At 39.6% G+C, this 22,439-nt stretch overlaps 1 protein-coding gene across 1 annotated transcript in view; it reads left to right on the forward strand.

Moving 5' to 3' along the window:
• MAMLD1 (mastermind like domain containing 1) overlaps positions 1-22,439 on the forward strand; it is a 291,944-nt gene that overhangs the window by 132,595 nt on the left and 136,910 nt on the right. The window lies entirely within an intron of this gene.

Raw genomic sequence — 22,439 nt, forward strand, 5'->3', positions numbered from 1 at the left:
AAATTTGTTGGCGGAAAATTTGAGAACCTGCTAGCCAACATTTGTTGGTGTAAAGTCCGACAACAAATGTTCGATGGAGCATACACATGGTCGGACTTTCCGCCAATAAGCTCACATCCAACATTTGTTGTCGGAAAATCCGATCGTGTGTACGGGGCATGAGAGTTTTTTATTGTTTTGTTTGAAGTTGAAGTTCAAAGTGACCCTGTCACTTCAGTCAAAAAATACATCTATACTTATGTTTCCAATGGGCAATGAGTAAAACGTTGACTCTCTTCTGGGGGTGTCGGATAGCGTGTCCCCCATTGGTCACTGGTTCCTCCTATCTGCTATTACATCATTATTGTACACAGCAGCACTGGCAGGAGGAACCACAACACTCGGGGCGGGGGTCAGGTATCCAAAATACAAAAAGTGTGAGATACAAATGGCATAGCTCTTCTAAAGAGGGTAAAGATTTTACTTTTACAGAATACTACTGATTATAATTTTTTTTGTAGAGGCAGGGTAACTTTAAATAGTTAAATTACAAAATGTCTCATGTAGCAAGCTGAAGTTTTCCTTCAATAAGGTTATTTATCACCAAGCAGACCTCACATGTAGATATAGGCTTACTGATGAATCAGGACTTATTCTCATATGCATTGCCTTGTTCAATAGTTAATAGTTACTGCACTCATTTTATCACAAAGGGTTTATAGCTCAAGACAGGCAGGGCAATATAAAAGTTCTCTTCAGTCACAAAAATAGTTGCAAATGCTTACATGTTATCAGGATATATGTGTTGAGTTGGAATGGGTACTCTCCCATTCACAATAAATTACCCGTGATAGGCTTCATTTTCTACTGCAGACCATACAAAGCCAACAAAAACTAGAAAGATATATGGCTATCTGTATTGTAATGATGATCATAGCTACAGCTTGGAGAAGGTGAAAATATTTTATGTCAAACACTCCTGCTATACCCATTCTTTCCCATTTCAGGATTCCGTAAGGGGATTCCCATTGGCTGTCTGACTTTAAATTTCAGCTAGTGTGTGGGGGCTAATGCCAAATGAAATAAGAAGGCTGCTTTCACACTGAGGTGCTTTACAGGCCTTATAGCGCTAAAAATACGGCCTGTATAGCGCCTGTAAAGAGCCTCTCCTCTCACTTCAGTGTGAATCTCAGAATCTGGTGCATCTGTGCATGGTAACCAATCAGCTTCTAACCTCAGCTTGTTCAGTTAAGCTTTGACAATAAACCCTGGAAGCTGACTGGTTTCTATGCAAAGCTGCACCAGATTTTGCACCATGCAGTTTTAGTAAATAACCCCCTATATATTGTCTTTCTTGATTTAACTTGTCGGCCAAATGTTGTAGCCATTGTTCTTGTTAAGTGCGTTCTCACAATAAAATGTAATTTTAAAAAAAAATAATAGAATGCCAGCTGTGGTTCAGTAAATGTATATGTGGCCTAAGTTTTTTTTGTTAATTCAGATAATGTCTGGTAGCTCGAAGTTGTTGCATGCTGTTGTTGTGGTCCTGTTAGTACCATGGACAGAGACATGGAAGCCAGGTGCATCGTGCACAGCAGGTGTAAGGGATACTGAAGTGTAAACTGAGCAACATTTAATACATTATGCATTGTATGCTGTTCCTCGTGTGGAATCGAACACAGCAGCTGTGAGCAGTTATGATCCCTGAACACAAAAACCAGCCAAGGCGTATAGTACAGCATATTACTTTTTTTTGTATTCCACTACTCTACATTTGTATTTTATAGAGCTATTCAACATAACCTAATAAAATGTTAGAATATGAATAACCTTTTCCGTGAAATAATTGTAATTGTATGGTGTCTACATGCCTATTTCTGTCAACCATACATGCAATTATTTGAATACTGTCTCATGTGCATGGCCATGACTCAATACAGGTCTGAATGTGGTAAAAGAAAAAAAAAAAAAAGACGTCTGGAGCTGCTCCTATAAGGCAGTGCACTATATCTTTCTATTCTGCAAAGCTCTACTGTCAGTAAGCAGGATGTGTTAAAAGGAAGAGCACAAAAATCTTTTTTTTAGCTTAAAGAACTGCTTAGGCCTCATGCATTTTTACCGCTCGCACTCACATGATCAGCCGGCTCCCCCCTCTACCAATCTGACAGCTAGAGCGGGAGGGGCTGAGAATCCCCCGCTGACATCAGTCGGGAGGAGGAGAGAAGAGGAGGAGAGAGCCAGCCAGTAACGTGAGTGCCGAGCGGCGCTAGGAAATCACATAAAGAACAGCATATTTTTAATAAGGCATATATACAGGGCACTTAGTATTATGAAAGACAGTGGATTGTGTGATTATTACCAAGTTATTTTAGCAACAGGAGGAGGGGGTGGGCCCTGACTCAAAGCTGACAGGCAGGGAGGGAAGGGGGAGGAAGACACAGGAGACACAGAAGAGCTGCAGATGATGGAGGCATGTAAACTGATTATGGTGTCAGGGCTCAGCAGCCATGATAAACGGTGGTCAGTTTACAGAGGGGAGGGCATAGCCAGGCAGGATCAGCCAGGTATTTCAGGTTATAGAAGGGGCCAAATTACACAGCACAAGCAATGTGCTGTTATTCATGCTTTAAAGGAGTGGGATCCATTTTTTTTTCAGGGTAACAAACATTTTAAATTATAAACATTTAAAAATTAGGTTATAACTTGCATGCCAAATTTACATTATAGCACTAATCTCAGTTTAGAAATAAAATGGTCCACTTACCGTGAACTATGTATGTTAGGATTTAAACAAATTTCTTACCTGTTTCTGTTCTGAAGCAATAGATGCAAGCCTTGCCTTGCTCTCTGTCAAACGTAAATGGGGAGATCTGCCTTAATTAATACCAGTGTTGTAATTTAAAAAAAAAAACAGCCATGGACATCCATTTTATCTTAGGACCCTTTGTCCCACCCAAAATTAAAATTCTAATTCAGATTATGCCTGAGCCCTACCATATAAAACCAATGCTGTAGCCCTGGTAAAAAAAATCTTATATGCTCAGGTATGTGGAATACATGCAGAAAACCTTGCCCCTTCAAAGCCTGAGTGGCCAACTTCCAGGTCTGAACACCGTGTTGGGGTTGGTATTTGTATGCAAACACCATCTCCCTGAATGTCAGTATTTGCATGTGACCTTTAGGGAACTGCAACTATAGATTGGTTCATTGTGCAGGAATGTTAAAAGTAAGATAGGAATCTTTCAGAGGGATTTTACACTTCAAAAAAAAAGGAGGACTCTGTAAATTTTTCCAGCTAACTAAGTCATGCTATCAGTCCTTGGGGTATGAGAAATTGATACTTGCTTTTATTAAGTAGTACATGTATATTGCACCTTTAACCGAAAACTGTTTGCTTAAAGTGAAATTACACTGTATCTAAGCCCCGCAAACCAAAAACGTTATTTGATTCATTTTTAATATTCAAAGCAAACTCTCTCATCCATCCATGTCTCTGTTCTTTATTTTGCTGAGAAATCACTTTGAAAAACACCCCCTAGCATTTCTGTCCATGACCATCTTCAGTAAGGCAGATGATTCATGTAGAATGTACTTCCTGAGATCCATCTGCCCTTAGCTCAGGCATGCAGGCAGGATGGTTTACTTAGATAAGAAAACCCCTTTTCCCCTCCTGAAGACTCTGGGGATGTCATTTGCCTAGGCCTGGAAACCAAAAAGTAAGTGAAGAAATGTAAAAAAAAAAAAGTTTAAAACTAGTAAATACAGTATGACATACTTTCCTATCTATTTACCAATACTAAGCAGCATAAGGTCTCATGCACACAGGACACGTCTTTTTTTGTATCCTCCCCTGGACGTCTTTGTTCCATGGGAGTGAACATAATTTTACAAACACGTTTAGGAGCCGTTGGACACGTGTAGTCATTCATGTGTTTGGGCTTTCATTCATTCCATTGGCCAGAATATTCATTTATTCTGACCATTGCAATGAATGAATTCTCCAGTGCTCAATGTGCCTAGCATTTAGGCTGGCCATACATTATACAATTTTTTCTTATTCAATTTCCTTTAGATTTACCTTCAACTATATAGTGCAAGCCTGCCTGATTGCATACAAATTGAAAGTGTTTAGGTTTTACCTCATTTTATATGGTTTTGGTAAATCTCAAGGAAAACTTTACAAGGAAATTATATGTATGGCCAGCCTAAGGCTTGTTTATACATGTTTAGGCGTATTCAGTGTTTTTTTCTGCCCAAAAGCTCCTCTCCTGAACGTGTTGATGATTTTTTTTTCTGCCTCTAAACCCTCCTCTTCTAATACACCTGTAAACTCCTACTGAAAAAAAAAAAAAGTCAAATGCCTGTAATGCCGCGTACACACGGTCAGACTTGCCAACGGGACAAGCTCCATCGGCATTTCCAATGGAAAAATTTAGAGCATGTTCTCTATCTAAGTCCGTCGGAAATGCCGACAGAAAAAGTCCGATGAGGCATACACACGGTCAGATGATCCGACCAAAAGCTCCCATCGGACTTTTTTTGTCGGAAATTCCGACCGTGTGTACGCGGCATAAGACTCAAATTTTTGACCACCTTGCTTTTGCTGAAAAACTATATAGCAATTAGTGCTTTCATTTTCATTTGCGAGAATAACACTCATTGAGAAACGGTTCTATATACAATTTCTAGTGTAAGATTATCTTGTCGGAAAAAGGGCATACCATCATGAAATTTAGTATTCTGCTTTGTCTCTTATCATTTTGTAACCTACATTGCTAAAAGGGTTTTGATTGCAGTAGCAGAGGTTTTATCAGGCAAATGTGTTCTCTACAATCTAAGAGCTTGTTAAGATTGTACTATCCTTATTAAATCCTTGGCATCTGCAGTGCTAGAGGGACCACTGAATTGTGATACAGATTAATAGATTAATCTGCACCACATTACTTTTTTTAATTGTTTCTTTTCTTGACACGTTTCTGACCATTCTTTTCTTTTTTGCTAACATTGTTATTTTTTTTTATTATTATTATTTATTATCAATGTTTTTCTAGAATTATAGCAAACTGGGCTGATTTTACATTACCAGAGTTCTGTAGACACATAGGGGTGGATTTACTAAATCTAGGGCACTCTGGTGCAGCTGTGCATGGTAGCCAATCAGCTTCTAACTTCAGCTTGTTCAATTAAACTTTGACAATAAATCCTGGAAGCTGATTGCTTTCTATGCAGAGCTGCACCAGATTTTGCACTCTCCCGTTTTAGACCCCCTTCACACTGGAGGCATTTTTCAGGCGCTTTAGCGCTAAAAATAGCGCCTGTAAAACGCCTGAAAAAAGCCTCAGCTGCAAACCCAGTGTCAAAGCCCGAGTGCTTTGACACTGGGGCGCTGCGCTGGCAGGGCGTCACAAAAAGTCCTGCCAGCAGCTTCTTTGCAGCGCTATAGGAGTGGTGAATACACTGCTCCTATAGCGCCCCTGCCCATTGAAATCAATGGGCAGCGCTGCTGTACCGCCGGCAAACCACCGCTGCAGCTGCATTTTGCAGGCTGTTTTAACCCTTTCTCTAGCGGGGGTTAAAACTGCCCCAATAGCGGCTGAATAGCGATGCTAAAATGATGGTAACGCGGTGCTAAATATAGCGCCGCTTTACCGCTGACGCCCGGGCGCATTTAGTGTCAAAGGGCTCTTAGTAAATGGACTTTCACTCATACCTGAATGTTATACAATGCAACAGTCATGCAACAGTTGTCCATTATCATTGGTCAAAGCCAAAGTCGTATCCAAGTTGCACCCATCCAAAGTTGCATCAAAGCTGCATTACAAGCGTATGATCTTTCTGGTTCAAAGCACTGTAAAGCTATTTACAAAGATGTTATATTTACATTTATTTTTTTAACTAAATATGACAAACATTGGTAAAAATGGGAAAAGATACTTATTAAATAAAAAAAAAAAAAATGTTTTTTTTTTTTGTTTACAGATATCCTAAAGCTAAGTTTACAAACAGATCATAAAACAAGCCTGTGATCTGCAGCAACAAACTGTAACATTGAAACTGTAAAACAAAATAGCTGCATAGTTTTAATCACTGACAACAGCAATAAACAGTATCCACTGGGGCTGACTTCTGCATACACAATCAGGATTTCAACTGGCCATACATTAATCATTTTTCTTTTTTTCGATCAGCCAGTGATCAAACAGATACGGATTCCCCCATCCACACAAGCGAGGTGCGCTATTCTGACAGCGGGACTCCCCCACTGTCGGAATACACTGATCACCGCTGGAGCTGGTTGGCTGCAGGTGCTGAATGATTTCTGTTTAACAAGAACGGCCATAGATGGATCAAAATTTGGGCGGTCCCTGTTGAATCAGTCAACTTTCAGTCCATCTACGTATGGCCAGCTTGAGGCCTTCAAACTGCCAAACAGTCATGAATGGAATCCAAGACCAAAATGGAGGACAATTTTACGTCTCTTGTTTTTGATTTTGGTGGTTCAAGTGAGGTCATCCAGGATGTTTATATATTGTAGAACATTCCCAAGCAATTAATCCTAGAAACACTAGAATACATTTTCTGATCTTTCTACAGCACAGTACACTACTTTTTGCAGAATGCAATGGACAAAAGAGAAAGAAAATGTTTCATGTATTCTAGAATAGTGCAGACACTGATTTTAAAGTGACACTAAATGATATCCTTATTCTCCAATAATAATCCATACACATCCACTATTTAATGGCCCTTTAATCTATTTTTCATTAAATTGTTTCCTACTGTGTTTTCTTTCTCCCTTTAACAACCTCCGTGAGCTCCTGAACCTCTCCCTTTCCCCTGCCACTTCTATTTGTTTAAAATGAGCAGTGCACAGGACTGCAACTATGGACACTACAAATCCCATAGTCCACAGTCCATAGTGGCTACTTTCCTATATACAGTGAAACCACAGAGAATGATTGTAGCCTCCTTCTAAGGCCGCGGCTCACAGCGAGGGGTCCAGTGCATCCCTGTTCTCTGTTTCAGGGGCAAATCAGGTCCGAATGTTTGCCTGAATTCGGACCTGAAATGGAGCCAAAGATGCACAAGACCGCAGCCGCCCCAGAGATGTGTGAACCAGCTCCATTGTGAGACGATCACAGTTTCCTTTCATGCGAATTGGTTGCAGGGAAACCTGCATCCAATTCGCATAAGTGTGAACCCAGCCGTACAAAATGTTGGTTCACAGCAGAAATAAAGGACTTGCAGGTTTGGAGGAGGCTGAGAGCAATATAAAAAAAATGAAGTTAAGGACAAATGCTTGAATAAAACTTTTTTTTAAAACCAGAGTTTGGTGTGACTTTAAAGGGGAACTAAAGTTGTTGACTGCGAGCAGGCAGGCTATTATTGCAGAAGAGACATGCAATGTCTCTTCTATAAGGCCTGGTTCACACCTATGCATTTTGTAGTGTGTTTTCAGTTTTGCAGAAACACACTACAGTCCATTTACATGGTTTCCTATGGGTCATGTTCACATCCAGGGCTTTTTTTCTCAGAAAATAGGTGCAGGAACTCAACCTCGGGATCTGCTCTGCACCTGCATCTTCCTTGTCCACTCAGGAGATCAGATCTGTGTGGAGCCATTGAGATACAAGCTGTCCCTTGTAAACACAGAAGCCGGACTTCAATGTTTACAAGTAATAAAGGTGAGCAGGGAGCAGAGGGCCTGAGCCAGAGGTGGTGGAACTGAGTTCCACCAAGTTCCAGCTGAAAAAAAGCCCTGTTCACATCTATGCATTTATGGAAAGGGCCAGGGACTTTTTTCAGTTTTTTGGTTCCATAGACTTGAATGGATCAAAAATGCACCTGGAATATGCAAACTGCAACCTGTATAGGTGTGAACCGGGCCTAATAAAATACATTTGCCTGCCAGTTTGCAGCATCCCTCGTGTAAACTGAGCTGCACATACACATACTTAGAGACCAGCCCAATCCCTGTGTGCCGGAATGACACATGTGCAGGAGTGATGTCATCCCGCATCTTGAAGATGGCCGAGAACTGGCACCAGCAAGGGACATGAACTGTTGGAAGAAAGGTAAGTATAGCTGCCTTTAGTTCCACTTCAGGATGAGCTAGTAGAATATAAAAACAGTAATGTATAGTGTACAAAGCAGTATAAACATTCAAAGGGGACACTTATGAGCGAAACATACAATAATTAAATACATCATCAAACAACTTTGCAATTCATTACAACACACATATGGGATTAATAAAATACCCTTTTATTGTAATATCATTAAATAATGTAACTATAATATAATTAAAACATTTTCAAATCTTCTTGGATTTTAGCAAACATTAGTCAGTGACAAAATAAATCCTGCAATGCAAATTATGCAAAACTGAATGATTTCCTCCCCTTCTAATTATCTGTAATTTGAAACCCCCCACAAAAGGCTTCTGAATAATGGATTGTGCCTGCTTTCTCAGTGTTGTGTTTCATAATCATAGGCTCTAATCACTATGTCAGTTCTGGGTCATTCCAGATGTTGAAAGGTTTTCTTTATGAAGATAATTTAATGGGGGTAAGCACAATCATCGAGGTCGGTAAAGTTTCAGCTGTCACGTAGCTGAGCTGAGCGGTGACTGCTGTCCGGCATTGTAGGATGTGGCAGGAAATCTATGTGACAATAGCTTATATCCTGAACTGAAGGATTAGAGGACAATGTGCTACAGGTGAACATTTAATGAATGCACAGAAAGGAGTGTTGTCACCCAAATATATTTATTCTATCGCGCAGCATACTTTCTTACTACATATAGAAATGATAGAAAATAAGCGTTTGCTGATCTATTTAGCAAACAACAGATCATCCACCTTTATGAAAATAAAAACTGTCTATGTTACAGGATCAAAGGAAAAATCAGAATGGTTGTTGTAGGACAAGGGGGTGTTGGTGCAGTTGTGCATGGTAGCCAATCAGCTTCCAACTTTAGCTTGTTCAATTAAGCTTTGACAATAAAACCTGGAAGTTGATTGGTTTCTATACAGAATTGCACCAGAGTTTGCACTTTTCAGTTATAGTAAATAACCCTCAGTGTTCCAGTCCTCAAATTCCCCCTAGTAGAAAATTACTGGCACCATTTCTTGTGGACGATATCCTAGAAATATGACCTGCTGGGGGTACTTTACAAGTCCACTCTACTGTGTGTTTATTTAAATTAACGTTTCTTAAAGTGATTGCAAAGTCTCGTTTTAAAAAAAATAAAATAACAAACATGTTATACTTACCTCCTCTGTGCAGTTGGTTTTGCACAGAGCAGCCCGAATCCTCCTTTTCTCGAGTCCCTCGTTGCTGCTCCTAGCACCTCCCTCCTATCCAGTGCCCCCTCAGCCAGCAGCTTTCTATGGGGGCACCCAAGCCGAGTCAGAGCTCCGTGTGTCCATTCAGACATGGAATCCAGACTTGTCCCCGTCCCCTTTCTCCCCTGACTGGCTGACTAACTTTGATTGACAGCCGCAGGAGCCAATGGCGCTGCTGCTGTGTCTCATCCAATCAGGGGGAGTGTCACGGATGGTTTAGACACTCGTGGACATCGCTGGAGAGAGAAAGGGCTCAGGTAATTATTTGGGGGGGGGGGGGTGTTGGGGAGGCTGCTACACACAGAAGGTTTTTTATCTTAATGCATTAATGCATTAAGATAAAAAATCTTCTGCCTTTAAAACTCCTTTAACCTCGTTCCTCAAGTGCCCCAAGTAGGCCATGTTGTTGGGATTTTCCTTTGACTTTGTTTTAAAGCACCTGTGCAAGGTGAAGGAAATCTTGAAAACATGACCTGTTGGGTATACTTTAGAAATGAAGCTGAGAAACACTCGTTTAAATCCTAATGGATTCTTCATAACATGGCGTACATGCATGTATTAGGAAACACTCTAAAAAAGGTAACATTTTCACAATGGCCTTGTGAGAGGTAGGCTGGGTGGTGAACTGCAGTGATTTATCTACATTGTTGACTCCAAGAGAAGCAAATGGGTATTTTAACCCAAACCAAAATACGTAGGGGGAAGTTTATGGGATAAGTTCACCTTTGGAACATGTTCCATGTTCCAACCGTTTTTAGGGTGGAACATGGAACATGTTACCAATGCTGCAGCCGCTGTCTTCAGTCCCTGTGGCAGCAGTACATTGAGAAGTTCCCTGTTCTAAATGTCACTTTTTTTAAATCGGGGAGGCCCGGCGGGGTTCCGCCCATACGGCCATGCCATTTAATCACAGAGCTCTGTGTGTGAATGAACTACAAGCCCTGACATCCTTTGCAGCTATCGGCTTGTAGTTCTCAATGAACTACCACGGCGCTGTGGTAGTTCATGAATTCTTCCTGTCAGTGCATCTGCTTGCCCGTACAGGATGTATGGCACACAGGTAATCTGACAGATCTGCAGGAGACCTGCATGGCAACAGCGATCGCTGGTGTAATGTTTTACAGGCTCCAAAAAAAAAAATGCACATTTTTTTACCTGCAAAAAAAATGTGCATTTATTTTTTATTTTTTAAGTAAACTTACCCTTTAAAAAACACAAACCAATACAGAACAATAAAAAAAAATGTGATCCCTTCAACCACTATCATTAAAGAAAAAAGACTTTGGGGCTGCATAGTTTAACAGTTGATAGATTTGATAATATTAGTGGTGCTCATTAAATTGATGTTGAAAGTAAAGGCTTGACGGGGACTTTCTGCTTCCGCACACCTAGCAAATATATATTTCACTACTACTGTTCTGCCAGTGAATCCTGTCACTGGATAATTAGTCATACAGGTACAATGGTGAATCCCTAAGGACAACAGAGCTGCTGGCGAAGCGATTTTGTTGTAGCTAGTAACAGATGGACATGTCCTGGGGCCTCAGTATCAAGAACACATCAAGCGTAATGCTATACAGGTTAGCATATACCACTCAATTATGAGAACTGTATGGCTGAAAGAAACTACAAATGTATTTTAAAAATGTATTTTGTTGTTATCGTATATCTATCTATATATCTATCTACTTATCATTATCTTAATGCCTGTTCTTCTCTCTAGCTGTCTTTCTGTCTATAAGTCTGTCTTTCTATGTACATTTCTTTATTAAGCTGTAACTTTTATACCTCTCCTTCTTCTATCTGTGTGTTGTATCTTGACATTTGTCTTGTTATCTGTCCTTGCCTAACTATCTATTCTGATCTATTATTGGCTGAACGGCATGGGACCTCTGGATTCATCTGTTTTTCAGTTTGGCAGATGACCAATTGTTTGGCAGTCATTGCTCTAATTAGTCCTTCACTATGTATTACTTTAATGCACTCAAGCTGCATATGGGGTAATTTACATAAGCCTCTCTACCCACTTCTGCCAGCATAAAGGAGAGTCGGATTGTTGCTCTCACCCCAAGCAGTGGCCTTGCTCTCCAGCAGTCCGGCATGTACCCCCCAAACACTGCTCTAATCAACAGTGCTGTTGCCTGAAAACTAAAAACTGCATAGTAGGTCCATTTCTGTTAGATCTCCTGAAAATTAGCTGTTTTCAGTATAATGGCTGTAAAGGCGATAATATTGGTTATTAACAGAATACATTTAAAATTTAGAAAGAATAAAGAAGTGTAAAAAAGTATGACTTCCTGTGCCAAGATCCGTAAAACAAATCTGGTCATATAAATCAGTGAATTAATATTTCTAATAACATTTACAGAGAGGAAATTCCTGCATTTTTTAATGGGCTTTTAAAGTCAAACAGAACAAAAGAGTGAGGTGCACAAGGTCAGATGTATTCATGGGAAATAAATGGATTGCTAATTACAGTGGTACGAAAATCTGCCTGTTTCTGAAAATGAGAGGAAGCGACACAGAATGGTTATTCTCACATTCATCAACTGCAATCCTGGCTGCAGAAACAACAGCAATTGCAGTCATTTTTTTTTTTTTTCTCTTGTCAGTTGACACAATAGTTAGGTTGTTTTAATCGTGGTAACTAACTTGCCGTGTGTTTGCTTTGCATGATTGATAATTCATGGTCTGGTAAGGACATAGTTTGTTTTCAGCAAAGAAAATGTATGAACATTGATCAAATGTACAGTTGTTTGTTAAGCCATACAGACAATGGGGTTGTCAGTTGCTTACATTTTCTTGTTTGCATACAATTGCTTCCACTGCTCACTGTCTGTGCACCACATCCAGCCAATTGGCCTAGTCCAGAAGAAGGGAATGGCAATTCCTATAACTCTCCTAATATGAAGGAGGATGGCTAGATGTCTTAGGTTGGCCATACATGATACAATTTTTCTTATGCAATTTTCCTTTAGATTTACCAAACATATAATATGAGGTTAAACACTTATAATCAGTATGCAACCAAGCAGGCTCTTGCACTACATAGTTGAAGGTAAATGTAAAGGAAATTGTATAATTGATGGCCAGCCTTACACCCTGTTGCTTTAGGTGAGACATTTTCATGTCTGTGTTCAGGCCTAACCTCAGTGTGTGTATTACTATCTGTTCAATTTTCTGTGAGCTACATTCAGATTAGCACTCCTGCATTTATGTTTTTTTTTAAATGCAGAAGAAATGAACTGATAAGCATAAATAGCTGAATTGGGGATTTTCAATGGAAACACCGTACCGCGATCAAGAGCCTAGTGTATGGCTCAGGGTTGAGACACGGCCCCATAGTGCCACCCGAACATCAAAGGAGGCATAATTTTTGACATGCCTGGAATGCTTTGGCATGTGTACAACTTCATTCTGCCACCATGTTATTTTAGTGTAGGTGGTTGGAGGAGGGCGGGGGGTAAAACCATGGCTTAACCACCTATTTTTTACAACTCTTCACCACAAGTATAAACAAACACAACGTACTTGCTTTTGGATGCACAGAATTCTACTTTCTCTAAATACAGCTAAGTTGAATGCATCTAAACACAGGTGAGCACCCAATAGGAATTTTACCTTTAAAAATGGTTTTATTCATTTTGTATGTGTTTACAAATATTCTATAATTGCAGGTTTGGAAATGCTAGTATGAATGAGGCCTAGTATCTAACTGTGCTTGCCTGACTGGCTCTCAATTGAATGTACTGATTAGGTAGATCCTTAAACCTAGTACACATTATTAGAAAATGGGACGGATGATCGTTGGATTTCCCCCATGTCTTCATACCATACTGAAAATGGAAATGCCATTATTGGTACAAAAATTCTCAAATGACAGATAAATACTTCCTGCTTGCATAGCTACGTTCCAGCGTAGAAGCGGAACTGATGTAATGTGCGTGTGACCCCTTTTCTAGCCACACCTTGCAGTGACACTTGGAGTGCCAAGGAGGTTTTGTGTTGGTTAGGTCAGTATATACGGTTCTGTTGCTACAATGGATTAGATTGCAGATGAGATGCAAACGTCAACAATTCCAATCACTGTGATTATAAACCCAGAACTTTTTTTAAATAACAAACATGTCATACTTACCTGCTCTGTGCAATGGTTTTGTACAGAGCAGCTCTGTTCCTCTTCTTATTGGGTCCCCCGCAGGAGCTCCTCCCCCCTGCTGAGTGCCCACCATAGCAAGCAGCTAGCTGCCTTGCCATCTGTTTCCTCCTTACCGGGTGTATTTGACAACAACAGCAGCAGGAGCCAATAGCTCCCTCTGCTGTCTCTGAGTCTAATAGAAGGGAGAGAGCGAAGTGAATGCATTAAGGTAAAAAAAAAAAAAAAAAACCTTCAGCCTTTAGAACCACTTTAACCTTCTTCCCAATCATGATAGAATTTGGTGTCTTTGGCCACAACACAACTGTATAAGAAATAGGGAGGGTAGGGAAGAGTAGATGCCAATGCTTACAAGGGAATTGTGTTTTTGTTTTGTCCAGTTCTGGCTAAGTGTGGCAGTTCTAGGTGTCTGTAAATACTATATAAACCTGTGTTGGCTGTACATATACTTATAGCTGTTTTTGCCTAACTGTTTTGGTGCTAAAACATGAGCCTCTTTGCTACTTTAGAATATTGGCATGCTTTACTGAAAAACCATAAACTAAAATCTGTTCAATATGAGTATATGACATATAAGAGATATACAGGTGCTATATGCATTTGAATAAACATTAGAAGGTTTTTTTGTTTTCCTTATGATGGCTCTTATTTAAAAAGAGGATTATCGCTAGAGACATTTGCAAAAACGTGCATGAAATGAAAGCTATATAGCTCACAACTCACCTTCGGGTAATGCTGAACTTCAGAAAATATGGCTAAATACGCATTGGATATATGTGTATATGAACAGTATCACCTCCCAGAGCTATTAGCAAGTATTTATTATTATTACAAGTATCTGTGTAGCTCTGACAATTTAGGCAGCACTTTTTATACTGTATAGTCACATCCGTCCCTGTATTCAAGGAACTTACACTCTAAGGTCCCTATCTAACATGCATGCATATACTAGGCCAACTTAGACAGGAGTGATGTATCCTACCAGCATACCTTTAGAGTGTGGGAGGAAACCAGTGTACCCAGAGGTAAACACTAAACCATTGTTCTGTTCAACCAGTCTTATGATCTGAGCACCTTTGCCAGATAGCCAGCCCTGCAACCTCCACTGCAGTTAAGCAATACATTTTGGTCACTGGTCTACCCTTTAGCTTGCTAACTGACAAATCAGGGATCATCCCCACATTGATGAGGTCATCACTCTGATCTCCTACCTTCAAAGAGATCCCAGTGATAAGCTGACCACATATTGGCTCATGATTCAGACCCTGAATGGTCTCAGAATGTTTTCATTCCTGCCATGTAGTGTATTTATAGTAGGCTTGGTTATTATTGGTTGCATTATGTAATTTTGGTGTAGCCTATTATTTTCTGGATGTTTTTTTCTGTCTGGAGAAATAATATTACTGCAATATTTTGTGATAAGCATGGGTTAATGGGCCCCATGATAGTCACCTGATCAACTGTGGTTGCTGTTGCACCCTTAAGTAGTCATTTACATATGTAGTAAGCAATCAGGACAGCAAAGTGACTAGGTGATTAATATTTTTACCATGCTGCTATGCTGGGATTTTGATCTACTCAAATGATGTATGTTCTCTTTGTTTATGTAGGTTTCCACCCACAATCCAAAGTACATATTGTTTGGTTAAGTATCATACCAGGTCAAATAGACTCAAAGAGTCTTCTGTCTTGAGCTTACAACCCAACCTTGCAAAAACTGACAACTGTTAGAGAAGCTGCAGTATTGCTGCCCAATGTACCCTGTGGCACAGGAAAGCTTAAGTCCTAAGTATACAATCAGCATGACATTTGTTACATGCTGTCTCTTCTTATATTTGTAAAATGTGCATTACACACTGCAGATGGGAGATGGGAGATAAGCTTTTAGTGCCAAATGAAGATTAGCTGTTTCAGATAAGTGCAAATGTGTACCTTTAAGCAATATTAGTGAAGAATTATTGTACAGTACTCTGTTTAAATCATTATTATTCATTTTTTAAACTGCAGTGTTTTCTGTGCTGTGTAAATGCAATTAAAACTGTGGGAATATTGGTGCTCTAGTCTATAGAAGGCACTGATCTCTCTTCCTCCACAATCAGCATCTGTTAATGACATGTGAAGCCAGTCAAGTGTACAGCTCTGACTAACACACTGCTTAATGAGAATGCATGGTAATATATCACATTATTTTACCTTTCATTGTGAATTAGTTTAGTTTGGTCTTATTTTATGTACAGTAACTTCCCCAAGAGAATTTTATTCTTTTGCGGCTAAGTCTTTAGCACAGTAGCAGTACATTTAGATTACAATAGGCTATGCACCTTTGGAATATTCTTTTGTTATTGGAAGATGCAAAAGTACCTGTGCTGAAAGTGAACCTGTGCTTTGTGACTTTGTCCATACAAAAATGAATTCACTATAAATGTACAGCCATTTGTACTCAATGCAGATGTGGATCTTAGCGTGGTCCATTGTTACTCTAAACTGCATTATATGCCCAAAATGATGCAGACCACTACCATTTCAAAAAGTCAAATAAATGTAAAGCAAATGTATCTATTTACCTATTGAATTCATTCTCAGCTTTGTGTTTTGCACCAAACTGTTTTACAATTACAGCTTCTACTCATGTATCATGTATTCTTTAGCTATTCATAATCGTTCCTAGTTTTCCTTTTCTTTGCTATTTGTTCTCATGAATAATCATTATTGTTGATTAAACCCTTCCAGATTAATGGCATACATGATTGCTTGTTGTGCTTTGCCTTAAAGCAGTTAGCATTAAGTGTATCTCTTACATTTAAATGACCTCTCTGTCAGTCTTTGCCATGCCCCGACCTTGGGTAACAGCAGCAATCATAATAAAGGGGCTAAGAGCCAGCAACATAATTTGCAAGTCTGTGGTCACTGTCGGTTGGCAGCAATCAGCTTACAAACTGTCATTTGCATTGACATTTTAAGCTCATTAAAATCTACCATTACTGTATCTGGGCCCTTTCCTTAGGTACAGAGGGGTAAAAGCAACTCTATTGGTCAAAAATTCTAAAGACTGCTTGCTGTGGAGTGGTTCTATGCAGAACATTTTTAAATAAAACATTGGAACGCCCTTGAACATTTTTTTTTTAACTTAGTTTTATTGTAAGTTTTACAGAGTAGAAAGTACAAAGTTGAACAGTAGATCGTCAAATGAACAATCAAAGGAGAAGCAGGATATTGTGCCAACAAAAGGTATACCTAGGTCACTAAGATACAATTGAATATGTCTAATGTAGGTTTAGTAAGTATAGGCAAACATTGGTAGTGGGTTGTGATTGACAAAAGTTTAGTCAGGGAGATGGGCAGTTGTGCATGGACAAGTCATGAGGGTTTCAAGTATGTGGTGGCGCATCCATGAGAGAAGTAGGCATTTAGGATGTCTGAGCCAAAGATCCCAATGATTTTGGAACTTAGGAATTTGTAGGTGAGCTTTGGCATACATAAATTCCATCAGACAATGGTTGTTCAGAATAGCTTTTAGCTCTAAGCTAGAAGGTGGGTTGGGGGCTTTCCAATTTCTGGCAATAGCTAGATGAGTAACAATGAATATGTGGGAGATGACTGTGTGGCAGGGTCGGGGCCATGTATCCATGTCCAAACCCAGTAGTACCATTTGAGGTGTGAGGGATACAGGGGTTGGTAAGATGGAAAAGAGGAATTTAGAGAGCATAGTCCAAAAGGTCATGAGGGTTGGGCAGTTCCACCGAATATGTAATGGGGTTCCCGGGTTACCACAGTTTCTCCAACAGAGGTTGGCGGAAGATGGGTAGATGCGGGCAATTTTAGCTGGTGTGAGGGACCAGTTGTGATACAACTTTTGAACAGTTTTCCAGTGTAATAGCCATTTTGAGACTTTCAAGGGCATTTGGAGCCAGTGGTACCATTGTTGGGGAGTGTAGGAGCATTATAGTATTTGTTCTCATTTTAGCATCATTTGGGTCTTTGAGGTGTGGCAGGTAGTGTTGATAAGTTTGTAGATATATGACATTCCAAGTCGGTGAGGGGAGTTTTGGTTAAAGAATTTTATTATATGCCAGGAGTGTCAGGTTTTCGACCACTTTACCTTAGATAGAGCTAAACGTATCCTGAGGTATTTGAAACAGTCATTAGATACAATGTGCCAGGTATCTTGTAGTTGCTGGAAGGAAATGAGTGTGGAGCCTTTATATAGGTTTCCAATAACAGAAATGCCTGCAGTGGTCCATTCGGAGAAGGTAATGTTGGGTGTAAGAGTATGAAGTGCCTCCTGAGGTATATTTGATGTGTATTGATATGATTGATATATGTCTTGATGGTGTCATGGAATGTGTGTGTCCCTTGGTGCTGTAGAAGAAGGGCACTGAGAGTCTGTTTTGGATGGCAGGCGCTTTCTATCTGAAACCAGGTAGTTTGTTGGGTGGGGTTCCACCAAACCCTGGCTTGGTCAAGAATGGTTGCTTTATAATATGCTAGGATATCTGGTGCACCCATCCCACCAGAGGAGATGGGTGTGCATAAGGTGTTGCATTTAAAACAAGGATGTTTTCCACCCCAGACAAAGGTGGTTATGATGGACTGTAGTTTCAATAATTGTTTTTTAAGAAAGGGTATCGGGATAATCTGGAACATATATAACATGTGGAAGTAGGGCGATTTTACCTGCCAAGGAAGCTGGAGTGTACCCTTCAACATTTTCAACAGTGGAAACCAAAGATTGATGTTTATGGACTCACATGAACTTCTTAAAAATGTGTTATTTATTTTCTTGGTTTTCGGTACAGCTATTTTATATGTGTTTTTATCCTGAATTATCTGATACTTGCTTTATTTGATATTGTAGTCCTTAGTTCTTGGATTTAAAGGATTCCAAGGGCTATATTATGTTTGTGGTGCTGCCCCTTGGGACTATAGATTTTTGTGCCCATACAGTTTTGTACATCATTGTCTTAAAAATGTGTATGTATCTTTATAGCTTTCTCAGCAAAACGAGATAAAAAGAAAGGTATATGTTAAAAAACAAAATAAAAGGCAGTGTGCCTACCCGACACTGCCCTGGTCTATGCTAAATGTTAACATACCCAAGTTGTCAAGGGGAAGAGATGAATGCTGTGGTGCAAGGGTATAGAATGGATGCCGGTAGGAAAAAACATGTTGCGCTGTCCTAGGGGAGAAACCCATATCTTCCCTTTTACTGCAGGTGTCAGGACAGTCGTCATGGGTAGATAACCTAGAAAAGGAGGGCTTCCCAAGAGAGTCCAGTGGGGGTAGTAGGCCTGTTTAGAGAAACATGATCAGGGCTACACCCCCTTCAGACAGTGTAAATGAAGACATTTGGTTTCCATTTTCTTTGCTCTGGCAGCTCCAAGAGTTAGACTTTGAGAGAATAAGTAGAAGTTAGAATGGACTCACTTAAATTAATAATTATATATTTGTACACAATTTTTATGCTGCTGAAATGTGCATCCATCCCCTGCTTGGTGTGCTGTTACCCTGATTGCAGCTTGCAATAGAAGACTGTCAAAGCCATACATCTGCTGTCCATCTGAAAGGTTGTCCAAAGCCTCCTCTCTCTCCCGCATACCCATAATTTAGTAAATCGCCCTATTGCCATCTATCTCTCCCTGTGAGTGACACAAATTCACTAAATGTAGCTAGTAAAATATTGGAGATTGGGTTTTTTTCTCTTAAAAAAAGGCTCTCAGTTCATTTTTGCTGTCAAGCTGTTTTTCCCACTTGTTCATGATTATCCTCTTATGTTGGTTTTTATCTTCTACGTTTGCCTTAAAAGCTTTTTGTCAGGGCTCTGTAAAATTGCACTAAATTGATTACCATCAAATAATCTGTATGAGTTGTGACCAGAAAATAAAGATTATTTGCCCTAGAAACAAAGTTATCCTCGAGTTCAGCTAATCTGTATGACTGATCTAGCATCTATTTATTCTCCTCTGCAAGAGAGGAAAAACATTTATTTTCTTTTGAAACTTACAAAAAAACAAGAAAAAAGTGCAAACATTTCAGCAACTGACTTGGGTAGATGAAATAGATTTTCAGAAACACTTATATAAAACATTGTAATACTACTGTTTTATGCCTAATTAACGTGTCATAAGCAGAACAGATGTTTTGATGTTTACCACATTCTGATATGCTTCTAAACACTGGTTTATAGTACCACATAGTAGCCTCTGCAGAACCTATGAAGTTATTGGATTCTGGTAAGAGGAAGTGCTAGAATTACAATGGGATGATACCCATTTTACTGAACACTTTTTCATACAAGTACCTGGTACAGTGGGCACATATCAGGAATATGAACTGTTGGGTTTACATATTCTTTAATGGCACCACAACGCACCACAGTCATTTTCATGTGTTACTGTGGGTTCCGGTAATGCGTGGTGAAACCAGTGTTACCACAACACACAAATGTCAATCTGACCAATGAGTTCTTTACTGTGAGAGCTGTAAAAATGTTGAAGGGTGTTTCATAGGCGCTGGTTCTAGCTGACTCAGTAGATTGATAAGATTCTTCATCTCATGTCTAAAATTAAGCTACCAATACCAATAGATATGACATAACCATCCATGTGTGTGCCTTGGTCTACTGGCATTCTCTATGGCTGGGTCTAGCACATAGGCAACATTTCCAAAGACTCCAGACCCCCAAGGATGGAAGCACTTTTAGTAGACATAATGTTAAGTATATACCTAGTTGGCAAATATGGTGGATAAGAGGCAGTACATGTTTGTGTTTTCTGATCATCTGTGCTCATATACTGGCAATTGGTTGTGCAATTGCTTTAGAATCATCTAGACTTTATAACAGTTTGTTTTTACATATGGAGTACCTTCACAATATCCATCATAGTACTTAGTTGTAATGTCTTTATGCTTTTCTGTGAAAAGCATGGCTGTGTTTTATTTACCTTACTACCTAGTGTGACCCTCTATCTTTCCTGGCTAAATATCCACTTTTTTCTAAGATCAGTTTTTGAGCTCCTTTTGACTTAAGAAATGTTAAGCTGGAAAATTGTACAGACATAGCTGCGTGCACAGCGAGAGATAACTTTAGGTCACCGGAGTGAAGACTTGCAACAAGTGGTAAGGCAGACTGCTTTGTCACAATGTTCTTATAATCATCCCTTGTTTGCTATCTTCAGTAGTCTACGGAGAACATCAAATCATTCAATATTTCCAACATTAACACCACTTCAAGTAGTATAAGCCTGCCAGACAGGATGGGAATAGAAGGTCAATTTAATATATATATATATATATATATATATATATATATATCCTTCACAATATGTTCTACTTAATGGTTTTCATTATCTCTTCTATAGTCTTACAAAGAAAAGCTTCTTTTACTTCTGAGATGCCCGCGATCCACGATCACTGTATCAAAATTGACCTCCTGTGTCCAGAACACTTGATGTCAACCTGCAAAATCATGGATACTTAAGGCTTTGTATATATTGCAAATGTAAAGTTAAAACCAACAATTATGAGAAAAATCCCAAAATCGATATGCACCAGCCCCAATATCAATTGGCTTTTTTTGGTAGTAGGGAGTGCCTAGCTGTCGGCCAGGGTGTGGCACAGGGTAGGTTGTTTCTATCACACACAGATGTTGTAGTTTGCATTTAGTTTGATGCAAGTGAAGCTGATACTTTGCTGACTGCATTTGCTGATTGAACTATTTAAATCAATATTTATTTATTACATAGGCCACCAAAAATGATCAGGCATCATAAATATGTTTCAGGCACTCCCATTTAAATCCACTGTATTCAAGGCCTGTCACTGACAGTAAAATGTAACCATAGTTGTGCAGTTGTAATTCATTCTAGTCCTAAGCAAGCAATTAAGCAACAACAGTTGACCGTAAAATAAAACAAAATAATTTAAGAGGTTTTAAAGCAAATCCATACTTTGCCCAAACAGGAAAGTTGACAAGTTCACTTTAATGCCCCCTACTCAGCAGAGCGCGCAACTTCCCATTCCTCCTTTGCCATCCATTCAACTGTTTAGCCACCGAAGCAAAGAAAGTAGCTGTAGTTGGAGCTTACACAGGGTTGAAAACTTTCTCCCTGCCCCATGTGATGGCACTAGACCAGTCAGCAAGGTAATCCCAGGTACCTTCATATCTGGAAGTACCTCTTATTTTCTTTACTCCTGGTGAATAAAGTGATCCAAGAAGGAGGGAGGGGTGCTGCTGAGAATGAAGGCGTTAAAGTGAGCCTGTTGCTTTGCAGGGATAAATCACAGATTGTCTTTAAAACACAGTGGCTAAGTGGTTAGCACTTCAGTCTAGCAGCACTAGGGTTGTCAGATCAAATCCCAACAATGGCACTACCTGCCTGGAGTTTGCATGTTCTCCCTGTGCCTGCATGGGTTTCCTCCCACACTCTACAGATATGCTGGTAGGTCAATTGGCTCCTGTCTAAATTGGCCCTAATATGTGTATGTATAAATGTGAGTTAGGGACTGATGTGAATGTGCAATATATATGTAAAGTGCTGCATAAATTGCTGGCACTATACAAATACCTGTAATAAATAAGCATACCTTAACTTTTAGTATTTGAAAAACAGAATACATGGCTGGATTGAGCAATTATAATTTACAAGAAACATATTGTATACTTTCCTGTATGCTGTAGACAATAGAGTTTAGAAACCGTGAAACAGAAAGTACCTGATTTTAAACTTGATTATTCAGTGAAAGGAGTAAACCCATGCTGAAAATAAAATGGGTTTCCCCCACCCCACCTATACAGAATATAATGTTAGAGACTTGGAAGCCTTTTTCTTATATGATGTAGGAATGTCCTGGGTATTAGGGATCTCAGAAAGAGATCTAGAGTTTTAGGCTCGGTTCACATATGAGCCGCATGCGGCTCACAGCATGGGTCCGTTGCATACTGGTTCACCATTTCATGT

This window comes from Aquarana catesbeiana, linkage group LG09 (genome assembly GCF_042186555.1).
Source record: "Aquarana catesbeiana isolate 2022-GZ linkage group LG09, ASM4218655v1, whole genome shotgun sequence".
In the NCBI taxonomy this organism is placed as follows: domain Eukaryota; kingdom Metazoa; phylum Chordata; class Amphibia; order Anura; family Ranidae; genus Aquarana; species Aquarana catesbeiana.